Source organism: Phoca vitulina, unplaced genomic scaffold, assembly GCF_004348235.1.
Source record: "Phoca vitulina isolate PV1807 unplaced genomic scaffold, GSC_HSeal_1.0 scaffold10, whole genome shotgun sequence".
NCBI lineage: Eukaryota > Metazoa > Chordata > Mammalia > Carnivora > Phocidae > Phoca > Phoca vitulina.
Window position 1 is genome coordinate 23418544 of NW_022589713.1, and position 18221 is coordinate 23436764.

General features: G+C 39.1%; 1 protein-coding gene across 3 annotated transcripts in view; it reads right to left on the reverse strand.

Annotated features, from left to right (window-relative positions):
- TMEM108 (transmembrane protein 108) overlaps positions 1-18221 on the reverse strand; it is a 391252-nt gene that overhangs the window by 367972 nt on the left and 5059 nt on the right. For all 3 annotated transcript variants that reach the window (XM_032408682.1, XM_032408681.1, XM_032408684.1), the window contains exon 2: positions 16498-16616. The gene's annotated coding sequence lies outside the window, so the exon portion shown is untranslated. The remainder of the gene's footprint in view (positions 1-16497; positions 16617-18221) is intronic.

The window sequence follows — 18221 nt, forward strand, 5'->3', positions numbered from 1 at the left end:
GCTGTGAATTGTGCAAGACTGTTGAATCTCAGATCTGTACCTCTGAAACAAATAATGCAATATATGTTAAGAAAGAAAAAAAGAAGAAGAAGAATGTAGCAGGAGGGGAAGAATGAAGGGGGGGAAATCGGAGGGGGAGAAGAACCATGAGAGACAATGGACTCTGAAAAACAAACTGAGGGTTCTAGAGGGGAGGGGGTTGGGAGGATGGGTTAGCCTGGTGATGGGTATTGAGGAGGGCACGTTCTGCATGGAGCACTGGGTGTTATGCACAAACAATGAATCATGGAACACTATATCTAAAACGAATGATGTAATGTATGGGGATTAACATAACAATAAAAAAAAAATAAAGTAAGTGCCAAAACTGTTAGCAACTCAGTTAAATGGTTCTGTAGGTCCATAAAATTGTGCCAAAATACCTCCTTCAACGTGAAGCACTGACTGATTTTCCTTTCATATTTGGGTAAATTTTCAAGGTAAAATGATATATTTGAATACACATGCCATCATAAAAGCTGCCCTAGGGAACCTTGTTGTACTGTTGGTGGGAATGCAAACTGGTACAGCCACTCTGGGGAACAATACAGAGATTCCTCAAAAAACTAAAAACAGAACTACCCTACAATCCAGCAATTGCACTACTAGGTACCAAAAGGGTACAAAATACAGATTCGAAGCAGTACATGCACCCTGATGTTTACAGCAGCATTATCAACAATAGCCAAACTATGGAGAGAGCCCAAATGTCCACTGACTAATGAATGGATAAAGAAGATGTGATATATACATATCCCATATATATTATACATATATAATATATATGTATAATATATTATATATATAATATATATGTATAATATATATGGAAATATTAACCTTCATTGAAAAGAATGAAATCTTTGCCATTTGCAATGATGTGGATGGTGCTAGAATGTATTATGCTAAGCGAAATAAGTTAATCAGAGAAAAGAAATACTGATTTCTTTTGATTTCACTCATATGTGGAATTTAAGAAACAAAACAGATGAACATATGGGAAGAGGAAAAATTAAAAAAAAAAAGGAGAGAGGGAAACAAACCATAAGAGACTCCATGATAGAGAACAAACTGAGGGTTGATGGAGGGAGGTGGGTGGAGGGGTGGGCTAGATGGGTGATGGGTATTAAAAAGGGCACCTGTGATGAGCACTGGATGTTGTATGTAAGTGATGAATCACTGAATTCTACTTCTGAAACCAATATTGCACTGCATATTAACTAAATAAAATTTAAAATTTAAAAAGTAAAAATAAAAGTTGCCCTAGGAAGACACTTACATATTCCATGTCACAAAACTGCACACGTACTTGATACCCAATCGCCTTTAAATTTTTCTAGACTTTAAGCTCCTAGGAAACAAAGATACTCTTCTGTATTCCTATTACCTGGTATAGTATTGTACACACAGTCTTACTTAATAAGTGTTCTATAAAAACAAAGTCCAGTTCTTTTTACCCATTTAATATGCTGCCTTACTTAGATGATGTAGCAACACTTGATCAGTAAGGCCAAGCAGTTTTAAATATTATGATTTTTAAGGATGAGATGTGCTTATTGCACAAACATTCAAATTATACAGCAAAATACCAAAGCAAAAATAAAAATCACTTGGAAAAAATACTGCTAGGATTTTGTGGAACATTCTTTATGTGTTCACACATATACATATATGGACTTACAATTCTATATAAATGGGTTATTTATGTTGTCCTGTGATCAGAATTGTTTTCACTTACTAATACGTTGTGGATGCCTCTTCATAAAAACAAAGAACTACCATATCATTTTTAATGGCTACATAGTATTCCATGGTAGACATGTACCCTTATTTAATAATGTTTCCTACTAATGGATATCTAGGTTATCCTTAGTTTTATCTTACCAAACACAAAACTGCAATGGGTATCTCTGTGTATGCATCTTGTGACAGTTGTGCAATTGCTTTCTCTAGACAAATTCTACAAGTTGAACTGCTAGATCAAAATGTAAGCACATTTTATATTTTTATGTGTGTTGTCAAACTGTGCTCCAGAAAGATTTAACAACACATACCCAACTAACCATAGTGCTCCAGAGGTCCCCACACTCATCAACCCCATTATGTCCAACTTCATAATCACTGCCAATTTGACTTCTATTTTCATGTTAGGGATATTAACAAACATGTTTTAAATATTTTGCAATTACATCTTTGAATCTTGTTTATAGTGATTTTCATTATGTAGGTTTTAAATTACATTGTAAAACTTAGCAAATTAACAGTTTGATTTTCATGACACATAAGGAAAGATTCCATCAATCCAAACTTTAAAATTATCAGTATTTTCTGCTGATATCATTATTCTTAACCTTTCTGTCATCAGAAACCCCTTTGAGAATCTGATAAAACCAGAATCACCCACAAAAAATGCCTAACTATAAATATTTTGTAGACAATTTCACACAGTTCAAGAACTCATTAACTAGATGTATGATCTTGCTCAAATCACATTTTCTGTATGTTATGCTTCTCTGAAAACTAATGTAGAATGATAAGATATTTCTCTATCATAGAACTATTTGTACAAGCATGATGTAGAATACCTACTATATCCACAGGTTAATAAGCAGGCTTCCCTATTGCAGCTCCTTTCTCAAGGACTCTATCCCCAGTGTTTGGTTCCTCTTCCCATGCACATTACATAAATAATTTGTGAGTAAACATGTAAAGAGAAGTTCTCTTCACTTTTTGTCCATCGGCATTTCTGGCCAGGCCCACATATGTGAAGAGGTCTGATGATTTAGGAAAGAATGCAAAAGGATTCCTTTACCATTCTCTACCCTCATCTCAGAGAACCTCTTGAGTTTATTCTGAAATTTTAAAATTTTTATTAAAGTTCTTACTTGCTCATCACTTATCTTCTAGCCACTTTCAATTTCTATAAATCCTGAGTCTTTCATTTTTATCACTCTATAGGACACAGTTTAAAATAAAACTCCAATGAGTTAGGGGAAATTGAAAAAATGTAAAACTCATGAAGGCCATAAACTATACAGTGTTGAGAGAAACTAACAGAAAGGGAGCCAATAACTATTCCAGAAGGAGTTAAGGTACTAAAACATAATATACTGCTTCATAAGTATAACATTTCTCACTGTCAAATATAAATAGTAAGTACATTATCAAAACGTAAGCTATTCATGTAATAGCTAAGCTATGTGACCCAATGAAATTCAAGATCAAGGTACTTTAACAATGAGTGTTTCCATAGCATTCTCACAGAATTCAGAAGGAGGGTAGAAATCTAGGTTACAGGCCAAGCTCTGGTACACAGGAGCTAACAACTGGCCGTGCGCAAGTCACTTCCCTTCTTCTGGGTTAAAAATTCTCAGATTAAACATCGAATCCTAACAAAAGCCTCCTTGGCCCTAAGGCAGCTCTGCATCATGGGCTTCTGTAGTTCTCAGTATCTAAATCTCTACGACTTAATTATTTGTTCAATGTCTATCCTCTCCATTTGATGGTAAGTTCCATATTTATATTCACTTCAGATCTGCTGCTCCTGACACAGTGCCTGGCAGCAGGGAGGGAAGGAGGGATGAAGAAATAACTGACTCAATAAACTGACAATCAAAAAATGAGGTGGTAAACCAGAAGACCTCTAGGGTGTGCTTGGATGCTAATGTATTAAGGGCATTTTTTCCTCTTGAATTTTATAAATGCTTGGGTTTAATTAGGTTAATACATATATGGATCACCTAATTTGAATGGAGTCTTATGCTTTGTCTACAGGGAGAAAAAGGGTAGCCAAGGATACATGAGAATTAGGTCTTGTCCCTGCCCTTCAAAGAAATGGGTCTGGCTAGAAAAAAAAAATGAATAAAACAACTAGGACAAGGGAACAGAACTTTAATGAAAATAATGACTTCACCAGAGAGATGGAGAACCAGTAACAGAGTAAGTGGTCTGAGCAAGAGGAGTTGGGATAACTCTCAATTATGAGAATGCACTACACAGAGAGGAGTGCTGATTCTCCTGCAGCCACACGGACCAAGTGAGACCTGACAGAAAAGAACCCAGGCCTCTTCCATTTCCTGGTAGTGAAAGGAAAAAGAATCCCCATAAGTCAAAAGTAGGGCTCATGTTCCTGAGATTGTGTAGGGTCTCAAGAGAGGAAAAGGTAAGATTTAGATCAACAGATAAACTCAAATATGGCTGAATCCATTCTACTACAGACTGCTTTGGAGGCAAGCAGAATTTGGGCCCATTCAGAAAATAAATGCTACGCCAGGAAGAACCAAGCAAGTGGTTATTGAATAGAAATATAGGAATGGGGGGCGCCTGGGTGGCTCAGTCGTTAAGCGTCTGCCTTCAGCTCAGGTCATGATCCCAGGGTCTTGGGATCGAGCCCCACATCGGGCTCCCTGCTCAGCGGGAAGCCTGCTTCTCTCTCTCCCACTCCCCCGATTGTGTTCCCTCTCTCGCTGTGTCTCTATCAAATAAATAAATAAAATCTTTAAAAAAAAAAAAAAAAAGAAATATAGGAATGGTAAGTAAGTGAAAGTAAAGGGAATGAGTAACACAGACTACAGAAAGAAACTATTAATGCACCGAAACCCCCTATTCTGAGCTCCTGTCATGTGCTTCCCACAGTGCAGGCAATATAAATAATGCCAAGAGAAGTAGATGGCATGGTCCATGCTTATAGAGGCCTTATTGTCTAACTGTGGGGACAAATAATTGAGGAAAAAATTCCAGTAAGCAATAAAGTCTCCTAGTCACAAAAATGTGGCCTCAAACTATACTATCCAAAGAAGCAAATCTAGGTAAACAAAAAGGCCTGGAGCAAATCTGTGAAATGGCACTTCTCTTTTTGGACTTCTCACCCCTCAGGAGCATTCTTCCCCCATTTTTTTCCACCCTGGGGAGGAGGGCTGGTAGGCACAAGAGAATAGCCACAACACTTAGCAGCCTGCCTTGCAGCCAAACAAAAGAGGACGGCAACCCCAAACAGACAAGGTGTGGCAGCAAGCATACATCTGACTGCAGCAGTGATTCTAAGGGCAGAGCAGGGTATGACTTGCACAAGACAAGATGCAAGCCCTTTTTCCTTCCTCAGGAGCCAACCCTCAGAGGGGCAGTCAATTCTTCCTAGACAGGGCCTGATCCCATCACCTCTTCTTCCTAAATTCTGCGGGAAGAGGGGAGAGCTTCCAGGAACAGCAGAAAGTTCTGATTAAGCTCACAGGGCAAGAAATTGAGAGGTTTATTTAAAACTGTAGGTGGAGTAGGATATCTGACCTAACACAAGTCAACAAAGCAGCCATGTATTTGAGCTGATAAACATCTCTCCTTCCATTTGCTTTTCTTATCCTGCTACCCATAGTTAAAAAAAATTCAACTTGCTCAGAGGTTGTATTTCTTGCTTCCTCCAACTATGAATACTTCCGTGAGGAAGAGCACATGGCTGAGGCCCTGGTATCTCCCTGCCCTTCAGAAGGATTAACAAGCCACCAAGTACAAAGCAGTTTCACAGTTTATTGTTCCACTCACCCTTTCTTCTCCCCTGAAACACACTCAAATATGGGCACTCCCTCCATCAACACCTAAGAAGTGAAAATGTCAAGGGGCCCCTGTTGCCTGCCTGTAATATGTCTTCATTCAAAGAAGTTACGCTAGATCTTTCTGATTATGAGAAAAAAAAATTTATCTAATTCTCCAAAAGAGGGACCTGGAAAGAATGTAACACATCTATCCATACCACAAACATTTTTGTGGCTTTTTATATATTTCCTTCAAAAGCCTGAGGTAAAAAGAGACAAAACCACTGGTAAGGGTCCAGGTACTGGTAAGGGCACTGGTAAGGGTAATATACGTGAATAAGCAAAGAATGAAGAAGAATCCAAGTAGCTGTACTCCTGTCTCTCACCAAAAAAATTCAAGAACAAAAAAAAGAGAAAATTAATTCAATGAGAACCACACATCTATATGAAATTACAGCCCATTTTAATAACTAAAAAAACCAACAGATCAAGCTAGAAAAGCAATACAAGCATTTAAATTCTTACCTTGAGTAGAAAAAAAAAATAAGTCTTATTTTGTGCATAAAACAGTAAAATGGTGAAAATGGAAGAAAAAAGGGGGCAGGAGGAGTTAGATTTTATGAAACCAAAATTTATAGACTTAACATGTGGCTTAAATAATTTGAACAAAAAGTAGAAAACCATAATTTAAATAGAATGAACAAAAGAAACACTGATATGCTTGCAGCTCCACAGTCAGAGAAGGGCAGAGCTGCCAGGAGAGCACCACCATCTTTGAGAACATTGGCAGGCTTATTCATGCTAGCATGTTATAATTGAGAATCAATACAGGGCAGAGTCTGCTTAAATGAACTCCGAGAGTTTGTCCAAGCAATCCTGTTAATGTCATGTTGCATTTTATTAAATCATGTTTGGAATAAAAAGCCTGCTGGCTGGGCCTTAGAAAACTTTGTTTTAAAGAGGCATACCTTACTTTACAACAACAGCTATAATCACAGCATTTGGGCTTTATGATAAATCTCACTATATATGAGAGGAAACAAATGTGAAGAAAATGAATCCCTTATCAAGGTCATGTACAGTGACCTTAAAGTTGCTGTCAATTTCTGATGTGGGCAGATACACTAGAACATCATGAATGTCCATGAACATAATTTTCACAATCCCAAGGGGAAGGAGGAGAATATATCTTTAGGTGCTTGCTGATAGGGCTAGGAGTACTGGGGCTTTTATCAAAGAAAAATGTAGTTAGAGAAGGTATGGAAGTGGTAAGTATGGCTAATCAAGAATTGTGATGCAGACCAGCTCTGCTATGATGTTCAATAATCTAATCAGCAAGCATGTATAATGAGCCTACGTGCAGAACTCTGAAAGGCAGAAAAGAGGACACAGGTGGGAAAGCACCCCAAGTACCATGCTCATAATCATACTCTAAGGTGGTATTATGAATCCCATCCTAAAAGAAAATTGAGGCTGACAGAAATCATATATTTTGCCCAGTCACATTTCTAAAAGCTGATATAGACAGGATGGATATACAGATCCCGCTACTAGACCAAGAGTCTATCAATACTACCAAACCAAATGGTCACTGAAGAGAAAAAAGGGTATTCTATGCAGAGGGGAGAGAATGGGCCTAAGGACCAGTTTGCATTAGAAGTTTATGCACAGAAAGAGTAGAAAGGTCAGAAAGTTGGAGTCAGATAGCATTTATGCCTAGTTAAGAAGCACCTTGTCCTACGGTCAGTTGGGAACTACAGAACTTTGGAAATAAGAGAAAAATCTAAGAAAGGGGGGAAAGAGCTTAAAGAATCTAAAGGCATTAAAAAAGGCATTTGGAGAAACACAAGAACAAAAACTTAAAATCAAGCACTGTACTAACATGGAATTTTGGTCTCTCCAAGTAAAAACCTAATTTTCTAAGTTGTGAGTCCCTAAATAACGTCCAATTGTTTAATGCTTTACTGATACCAATAATTAAAAATTTCAGAAGTGATCCAATAAGTCTTCTTTCCAATAGAAAAGGGACAGCTTTTGATAGCTAAGAGAAACATGTGCCTGTCTTCCTCCTTGCCCACAAAGTCTCCTCTAAGGGGGTGTGCTGATAAAGAATGGGTCATGTTTGAGGACATTTACTTCAGCCACAGCTTCACTTCTTGGAAAGGTGAAGGCCAAGATGCAATGATGGGCTCAGGAGGGAAAGGGTCAAGAAGGATCAATCACCCCTTCCTGTGGCTCACAGGAAGGACAAGGCAGTTCACCAAAGCTAGAGGTTTCAGCCCAGCCCTCAAGCATCTACACCCACAGTCCTTTACCCCTGTGCACATTTACCACTCACAGGGAGTGGCTTGTAGCAGGACAAAAATCTCAGGACTCAGGATCCTGGCTCTCGGCCATCTTTCAGAATCTCTTTACACCCTAGAGAGAGATGTCTTTACTGTTGCTACAGAATCTTCATGGAGGGGCTGCAAATTAATTCCTGATTTTATCAGAATGCAATTTAGTTTTATTTTTGTAAAAAAAATTGCATATGCATAAATTTGAGTTACTTTAGCTTATACTGTAAGATTAGTACTTCTTTAAAATTAAAGATTTTAATCTTGCAATATGTGGTTATTTAATATAAATCTTCCTGTTTAGAAAAAATATGGGTATGTGTTAAACCTCACTGGATACGATTCTATATTTTTCTCTTCTCCTTTCCATTAAAAAAAAATTCAATAGAGAGGATGGAGAGGGATCTTCACAGAGTTAGAAGAGGAGAAACTGCAGCAAATGATTCATCTTTGCTCTTTTTATCTCAGTAGTCAGCAGCTGGGTGAGAAACCTGATCCCGTAGCAGCAATAGACCATATTCTTTTTTCACTCAGCAGTTACAGAAGCCCTGCTGAACAACTCTTCTGCTGCTTTCAACAAAAGTTGCATCTCTCTAAGGAAATACTGATTGTCCATTTGTGGCACCACCATGCTCTAGCTACTTGAGAAGTGAGAGAGCCTTAAATGAATTCCATGAACCATGGTCTGTTTGCGCTGCCATCGACTGCACCACTCACAGCTGTAGGGGTCCATGGAGCCAGGACCTTCATTATTACCCCAACACAGAATTATCAATAAGTACAGAGCCTTCTGTGATATGGGAATGCATTACCTTGTAGAGTCACAATCATTGGTTCAAGTGAAATTAACTCTCCAAGATCAGTGGTAAATGCACAAAACATTAAGTCTACTTTGTAAGGCAGTAATCCCAAAAATGACATCTATATGGAATTTATTTTCAGAGTCATAAGCCAAGTTATCTTCCTTTGTAGGACTGGAATCTTACAAACTCAGCTGTTGAACAACATTTGTCAAAGATGTCAAAATGTCTTTCAACATTTAGACAGCCACCGAGCTATTATTCCTGTGGGATACATGGGTGGCTGAGAGAATCACATTTGACAGATGTGAAAAATAAGATATCCATATGTAAAACACAACTCTTCATTTTCCAATCATCTAACCCAGCAATTTCCCTACCCTTCTGCACTGGGATGCAGCTAATCTTCCCAAAAGAATGGATTCAGGCTTTTTTCACAATTGCTACTGAACATGTAGGCTTCTCAAACAGTCTTCCAATTATTTTTTATACACATATCCCACAAATACTATTTATCCTGATTCTAGGAGTTAAGAATTCAGGGTCCTAATGCTAGAGAGCTCATATTGTATCAGTCTACACCCCACCAATGCTCCTTTCTAGAGAAACTGCCAGGACCACAGTCCTACTGAGGCAAGCAGCCCAGGCCACAGCTGTTTGGACCAAGAGAGGGCATCAGTAGCCCTAAGATTTCTGGTAAAAGAGCTTTAACAAGTAGGGATGATAGTTACTATAGAACTATCTTATTCCTTTTCTTCTTGGTCTGTACACAGATCACCAGTTAGGTTGTGAGGACAAAAAGGAAAAACAGGAAGAGGAGTACATGAGGAGAGAAGCCAAAATGGAAATGTTGTGCCATGTTAAGGGTCAAGAAGTAGAATATGGATTGACCAACCACTGGTAGTACAGACACATCCTGGAGTTGCAATAGATCGGGAACAATCTTCCTGGTCCTGAGTTAGGTCCTATCCCTGTGAGGTCTGACCAGACTACACCTCCTTCTCATTCTGAGAGATCCCTAGAATTCTTCCCAACTTGATACATGTCTGACATTGATTTATTTTCTCATGCATCCTTAAGCCTTCCATTTATTAAGGTAACTTGAACGAGTTTCCATTCCTGTAATCAGACATTTATATGGGCTCCACAGCAAAATGACTCAAAGTGTTCCTTTTCTCTTTACTAACTATAACACAATCTTAGATCTCCCGTTTGATAGCCTACATATAACCTCACAAATTTAGGGGCTACTTTGCCAATATTTGTGAAAGAAAGGAAATGGCTAAAAAACCTTGGATTGCCTTTTAATTGCCCTTGTTGAATTTTTTCCGCTGCCACATGTAGACCATAATTTATTTTCAAGTAGATGTAGAATATTTAGCTACAGTGAGTCGAGAATGAAAACCTGGCATCCTATGGAAGCTTCATAGTCTCTCCATCTTCTGTGGCACTGACAGGTTCCCCTGTGTGACTTCTGAGTTGATTTCAAGGCTCAAGGGTCAATTTTTACATTGGCAAAATCTGATTCTTCCAATCCCTACAGGATAAAATTGGTTTCCAAAGCTATTCAGCACTGGGAAAAGGTCAGGTTATATCAAAAATTAATGAGCCAGCCCCCACAAAGCTCCTGTACCTTCCCAACTAATTACTCCTCCCTCTCTCAAAGAAGACACCACTCCTTTCTCTAGCAGCTAGTTATTTTCAATCACAGGTATTTGGAAATGGGAGTGGGGGGATATGTTGGTTGACTCAATGACTTGGTTAGAATAATATGAGCAGTTAGTAACCTGGGATACTAAACACCCTATAATGGACAGAAATGGACAGAAAAGTTCCATACAATGATGAATCATTCTATCAAAATGCTAACAGCACTTCCCTTGAGAAGCACGGAGCCCTCTCCAAAAAGCAGGAAAGAAAGGCAAACTGAAGAGAGGATGGCAATAAGAGAACAAGCAATGCACTCCACCAGAGGTGAAGCAATCAAGTAAAGGCTGTCTAAGGATCAATCTCAGGCCCTGTTGACTTCCTTCCCCTTACCTCCAACAATACTCATGGCACACTCCCTACTCTCATTCCCTCTACAAAACAATCTCGGGCTCAGTTAGATTTAAATTACATCTTTTTAAGAACTGTCTTTATTTCCACAACTTTTCATTTGTTCTAATTATGATAGTTTCTGAGCAATATTGGTAATAGTAATAGACAATATCAACTGAAAATTCTCCCATGTTGCTAAAATTCAATATCAACTGAAAATTCTTCCACATTGCTAAAGGGCTTAATTACTAAATTTGTGCTGTAATATGTCCGTTAAAAAACTGCTTTAGAGGGGCGCCTGGGTGGCTCAGTCGGTTAAGCGTCTGCCTTCGGCTCAGGTCATGATCTCGAGGTCCTGGGATCGAGCCCCGCATCTGGCTCCTTGATCAGCGGGGAGTCTGCTTCTCCCTCTCCCTCTGTGCTCGCTTGCTCTCTCAGATAAATAATGAATAAAATCTTTAAAAAAAAAACAAAAACAAAAAACTGCTTTAGAGACTAATTCTCCAGAGCATAACTCTCTAGAGGTTAAGCTTATGAATTACTACTATCTTATGAAACACTTTCTTGAGCCACACTGGGGCTTGGCAGAAGGAAAGGTGAAAATTCTCTTGCCACCTCTCCCAGACTCTTTGTTAAGCTCTAGGCAGTATCAAAAGAGACATCCCGCACAAACAAGCTTCACCACTGAGGGTCAGGCTGTGGAGATACCAAATGGAAGGAGACGGCTCAGAAACCTTGGATTAAAGGGCAAATATTTTAGAGGCAGTATACTCGATTATGTCAGAGAGACAGGCCCATGGCACTTTCTGGAAGAGAGAGATTAAACAGCAAGGTAAAAGTTCAGCAAGATACACTCACAGACTGAAAGGCTCCTCAAGATAAAAAAGTCCAAAATGCAATTCTGTTTTAAATGAGACGAGGTCTTGTTATACAAGAGCATACTATCACTAAAAAAAAGTTTCCAACAAAGAGGGTACTTACAGACTAAAGCTCTATGCCCCCTAGAAATTCCTGGGATTATAGACCTGTTCTGTGTCTGCACGGTCCAATATGGTATCAACTACATGTGGCTATGGAGCACTTGAAATGTGGCTAGTGCAAATGAAGGACTAAATTTCTAATTTAATGTTAACTCAAATAAAAATAGATACATGTGGCTAGTGGCTACTATATTGAACAAGGCAGGAAAAGGCTTAGACCATGATTTGGGAAAATGGCCTAAGAGGTTATCACAAAAGAAAAAGTCTTACATATCTTCTGACCACCTGGAAAAATACTTTCTTGGTGTCCTCCCTGCCACATAGACACAATTCATAAGATTTCACAACATCAGAAACCACAAGCGCACTGCTTTTCAAATTTTAGCATTCATCAGAGTCACCTGGAGGTCTTATTTGTTGTAAATTTTGTGGTGTGTCTAACAATTACGGGGACCAGAAACACAGCAAGGCTAAACTCAAACCTGCCAGGACAGTCTACATCTAATTCCTGCATTGACCCTGTCTTAGAGTCAAAATGAGGCTTTCTATTAGAATAATGCAGGTCCAGGTGAGGGTTACTGCCTCTTTCACCATTCCAACACTAAGTTCTAAAAGTATCAAAAGAACACATGTTATATTAAAACCTTTTATTTATCACTCAAACAGCATATGTTTAAAGATAAACCCCCCCTTTCCATATTCCCAAAGAAGAAACAGAAATTAAAAGGTTCTAGAATAAAAACGTTTCTCCAAACATTCTGTGGTCTTTATTGTATTATCTTCAAAATCTGTTCTAGGATCAGCAGTCATTTGGGAGGATAGATTTCTCTTGAAGGTTACTTTTTTTTTTAATTTAAATTCAAGTTAGTTAACATATAGTGTAGTATTGGCTTCAGGAATAAAATATAGTGATTCAGGGGCACCTGGGTGGCTCAGTTGGTTAAGCATCTGCTTTCAGCCCAGGTCATGATCTCAGAGTCCTAGGATCGAGCCCTGCATGGGGCTCCCTGCTCAATGGGAAGCCTGCTTCTCCCTCTCCCTCTGCTGCGCCCCCTGCTTGTGCTCTCTCGTGCTGTCAAGTGAATGAATAAAATCATATATATAGTGATTCATCACATGTAACACCCAGGGCTCATCACAAGTGCCCTCCTTAATTCCCATCACCCATTTATCCCATCCTCCCACCTACCTCCCCTCCAGCAACTCTTGTTTGTTCTGGTTTGCCTCCCTCTCTGTTTTTATTTAATCTTATTTTTCCTTCCCTTCCTCTATGCTCATCTGTTTTGTTTCTTAAACTGCACATGAGTGAAATCATATGGTATTTGTCTTTCTGACTTTGCTTAGCATGATACACTCTAGTTCCATCCACGTTGTTACAAAAGGCAAAATTTCATTCTTTTTGATGGCTGAGTAATATTCCATTGTACATATATACCACATCTTCTTCATCCATTCATCAGTCAATGGACATTTGGGCTTTTTCCATAATTTGGCTGTTGCTGACAGTGCTGCTATAAATATTGGGGTGCATGTGCCCGCTGAATCAGCATTTTTGTATCCTTTGGATAAATACCTAGTAGAGCAATTGCTGAGTCATAGGGTAGTTCTATTTTTAACATTTTGAGGAACCACCATACTGTTTTCCAGAGTGGCTGCACCAGTTTGCATTCCCACCAATAGAGCAAAAAGGGTCCCCTTTCTCCACATCCTCACAGACATCTGCTGTTTCCTGAGTTATTAATTTTAACCATTCTGGCAGGTGTGAGGTGATATCTCATCATGGTTTTGATTTGTATTTCCTTTGAGGGTTACTTATGTTCTTTGGTCTACTTATACATGAGTCATTTTAACATTAAGAGACCACCCCATCAAAAACAATCCCTTAGATGTGGTATATACACACACACAATGGACTATCACACAGCCATAAAAAAAGAATGAAATCTTGCCATTCATGACAACATGGATTGACCTATGTTGAGCAAAATAAGTCAGACTGAGAAAGACAAATACCTTATGATTTCACTCATATGTGGAATCTAAAAAACAAAACAAATGAATAAACAAAGCAGAACCAGACCTATAAATACAGAGAACAAACTGCCAGAGGGGAGGGAAGTGGAAGGATGGGTATAAATGGGTGAAGGGGAGAGGGAGATACAGGCTTCCAGTTATGGAATAAGTCATGGGAATAAAAGGCACAGCATAGGGAATTTAGTCAATGATATAGTAATAGCACTGTATGGTGACAGATGGTAGCTACATTTGTGGTGAGCATAGCAGAACACATAAAGAAGTTGAACCAATATGTTATACACCTGAAACTAACATAACATTCTGTGTCAACTATACTTAAATTTAAACATTTTTTTAAAAAGCAATTTCCAGGAGGGGAAGAATGAAGGGGGGGAAATCGGAGGGGGAGATGAACCATGAGAGACGACAGACTCTGAAAAACAAACTGAGGGTTCTAGAGGGGAGGGGGGTGGGAGGATGGGTTAGCCTGGTGATGGGTATTAAAGAGGGCACGTTCTGCATGGAGCACTGGGTGTTATATGCAAATAATGAATCACGGAGCACTACATCAAAAACTAATGATGTAATGTATGGTGATTAACATAACATAATAAAAAAAAAAGCAATTTCCTTCACTTTTCTTCTCAACGTTCTTTCTGCCTCCTTCACTACCCTCTTTCTTAACTTTCCAAAAGAAAGCCTTCATTCAGAATATATTGCTGCAATGAATAGGGCATGAAACTTTCAAATAAAATCAGAATCCAGTACTGTTCATTATTTCCCCTACCACTAATCATTAGCCCTTCTTCAAACTCCCAATATTCCTCAGTTAATACTTGCACAAGAGTGATCCTTGGGTCCTGGAAATTTGGGGAGACAGACAATGTTTCTTAACATTTATAGAGCCCCCATGTAGTCATACAGTACTATGTACATCACTTCCTTGGTACTGAGTTATAAATTCTGTGTCTCGTTTGCAGGTAGGGAATCTAGCAAAATGAGGCTAAATAGTTAAAATACAGTCCCAGAAAAACTCAGAGCAAAATTCAATCCCTTCAGCAGTATTACTTCAGCAGTGGTTCTCAACCAGGCAATTTCCTGCCCCCAGAGGACACTTGGTAATGTCTAGAGACATTTTTGACTGTGGGGAGTGCTACTGCAATCTAGTGGGTAGAAGCCAAGGACCCTGCCAAACAGGCTACAGTGCAGAGCACAGCCCCCACCACAAAGAACTGCCTGGCTCAGAATGTCAACAGTGCCAAGGATGAGAACCCCTGCTCCTCTGGCAATTCTAGCATGACTTTCTTTGGCCCCCTAATCAATAAAGAATGGCTCCCTCTACAGTTTGATTCTTGTACAGTATTTACACAGAAACATGCCAATCAAGTGCTATTTCTGGCATTATATACTTTTTAGTTACTTTAAAAATACAAGATATATGGGAGCCACAGAGGAAAATGAGGACAGCTAGCAAAGGCAGGCTTCTTTTCTTTAATGAGAAAGCCTAGCAAAGATCAGGTCCCTGCACCAGCAACCTCCAGGCCCTGAGCTATGGTCTGTATCTGGCTGCTCACCTGGACTCTTCAGCTGCTGACGAGCTTTGCAGCTGCCTTTTCTCTGCTTTGCTTATCTCTAAGCATGTGCATCACTCCAGAGCAGTAATGATGTATGCTTATGGGAACCTACAGAGATCTACATCCCCTAATTTTCTATTTTGGTCAGTAAATTGTACTCATTACTGAGCCATGTGAGGCACTGAAGGACATCAGCCTTTCTGGGTGCCCTCTGTATGAGCCTGGGTAATGGGACATTATCTGCCAAGGGTCCACAGTATTGAACTGAGATGCTTACAACAAACCTCCATCCAGTTTTTCAGCTGAGTACCATTTTTTTTAACCTCCTGTCTCTCTTCCTAACCATCCTTCGCTCTGCTTAGATCCATATTAATTACAATTTTCTCTTCAAGGAGTCTGGTTTTAGTTTAAGCTCTTAAAGCCAGGAAGCCTAGAAAGGTTATGATGTCTTTTCAACCCATCCTTCCTGGACCTCCACTTGTACTCTGAGAAGTGCATTCCAAATAGTAAATTTCTCCCTCTGGTCTCAAAAATCTTCAGCACAAATGAAAATCCAAAGCCAGCTTTGATTATAATGCTCCCAATGCCCACATTCATTATACTAGGGACTGCAAATAGAGAGGAGTGAATGGACACGTAGCTTCCAGTGACACTGGATAAAATAAAACGGAACAGGAAGAACCACATGTTTGCTACTGCTATTATCCACCAAAGTGGGAATCATCAACTCTTTAGTAAGCTGTTTCCTTCCTGGAAAAAAATTTAAATGATTAATGAAGGAAAAGTTAAGCGAAGTAAGCCATGGAAGAGGAGGATGCTGGGAGAGGGGAAATATATGTCAATAGAGCTAACAGTAGGATATGGCTACAAGAAAAAGGCAATCAGGCCTGATTCCCTTTTCTACTACATATGTCAGGAAAGTCAACCAGCTCCTCCCATGTAAATCATACCCATTCAAACTCACTGAAAATTCCTCTGTTGAGGTATTTCCATCCCATCACTTTGATGGAATTTTCCCTTCATAACTGTTGATTTGTATGGTGTCTATAAGTTGAATCAATAAAGGCTTTGGGAAACTTTCAAAGACAGAGCACTTAATTGCACTGACTCAAAGAGGCTAGTGAGACAAGAGCCTGTAGGACTTAGTAAAACCAGAAAAACAACGGCAGAGAATGCCTTTGACTTACCCTGGAGTAAAGGGTGTGAGAGCCTTCAAACGCACTTACATCCTCATGACCCATCAGCTCTGCTGCTTTTCACCACTCACTCACTTCTGCATGTTGGACCACCACTGACCGATCACCAACTGCCAAAGACAAAAAAATAAATGAATGCATTAGGCCAGAAGACCCACAACTTCAAGCCCAGAGCCGCAGCTCAAGTGAATTTGTGAGTAGTCTAAGTGCTTAACACATAGACCCAAGGAAATGTAATGGCTCAAGCCCAATTAAAGTTTATTTCTGGTTCCCATATACATACTGAAGAGGCAAACAGGTTAATCAGTGATCCAAGCACCCAGGCTAACCTAAGTTTTGCCACTTTTTTAAAAACTTGATTTCCAAGCTTGCCCTAGGAATTTTCTCCATTCCAGCCAGCCAGAAGTGGAGAACAGCATGGAAGCTCACATGGGTATTCTCTGTGTGTTTTTTTTTCCTGGAAGTGGATTGCAACACTCTTCCACTTCCATTCACATTTTGGTGGCCAGAATCAGTAACACAGCCACACCTACAACCATGCGCTGCTGGGCAGCTAGTAGTTATTATCTATCATACAAGGCTGGCTCCAGCCCAACCAAGAAGACAACATTCTATTTGGTACAACGTTCTGGGTAAGACACTAGCACAATAACCTTGACTTAGTTACTTAAGAAGCGAATCTTGGTTCCCTGATTTTTTATCTGTAAAATACCTCTTCCCTCAGAGGATCAATGTGAAACTCCAAATGAGACAAAGCAGCACTTCTCAGACTTTAATGTGCACACATAGCACCTGGGCATCTTGACGAAATGCATTCCAATTCAGTAGGTCCTGAGTGAAGCCTGAGAATCTGAATTTCTCACAAGCTCCCAGATGATACCAATGCTGCTGTTCTCTGACCACACATTAAGTAAAAAGGAAATAGAGAATATTTTTGTAAACCAGAAAGTAATTTGCAGATATAAAGAATTCTCTCGGCACCAAATTTGATTGTAATTCCCAACTAGCCAGCACTTTTAGGAAATGCTTAGTCTAGGTACCATATAAAATTTCATACAGTCACAGATTTTTAGAAATGGAAAGAACTTAAGTGGTCACTATTCTCTCTTCTTATTTTCCACACAGGGAAATAAACTCAGATGTCAATAATGCCCCCAAAATCTCACAATAAATTAATGTACTGGGAATAGGATGCAGAAATTTTTACTTTTTTTCTGTTATTACATAAACTCAATTGATAGCCTTCTGAAAAAAGGTAATTTTCTTCTGCTAAAGCAAGAACAAATACTACTCTGGCCCATAACCAAAAAGGTACCAAAGGTAGCATTCACCAGCTTAGGTCACTATGGTACCAAATGTAGGCAAGGTGACACAGAAAAGACATCAGGAGATTTTTAAGCAGATGTTCATAATGCAGTGATCTCCACCAAAGTTATGTTTCACATGTCTAAAATAGGACTTGAACACAAATTAACTTCTGTATATGCTCTGGCAAAATCAAAAATATTTTCAATATATAGAAACTCTGAGTCACTACTATTTGGGAGACAATTAGAAAAAGAATTTGGGGTTGCAAATAGAAAAGAGAAATAAAATAACCAAGAATCAGCAGTTTCTGTGATAAATTCTGAGGACAAAGGAACCTCAAGGTTTTTTTTTTTATCCCTGACATGTATGCTATTTTTGCATCTCTGAGATCATGGTGAGTCCTAGGA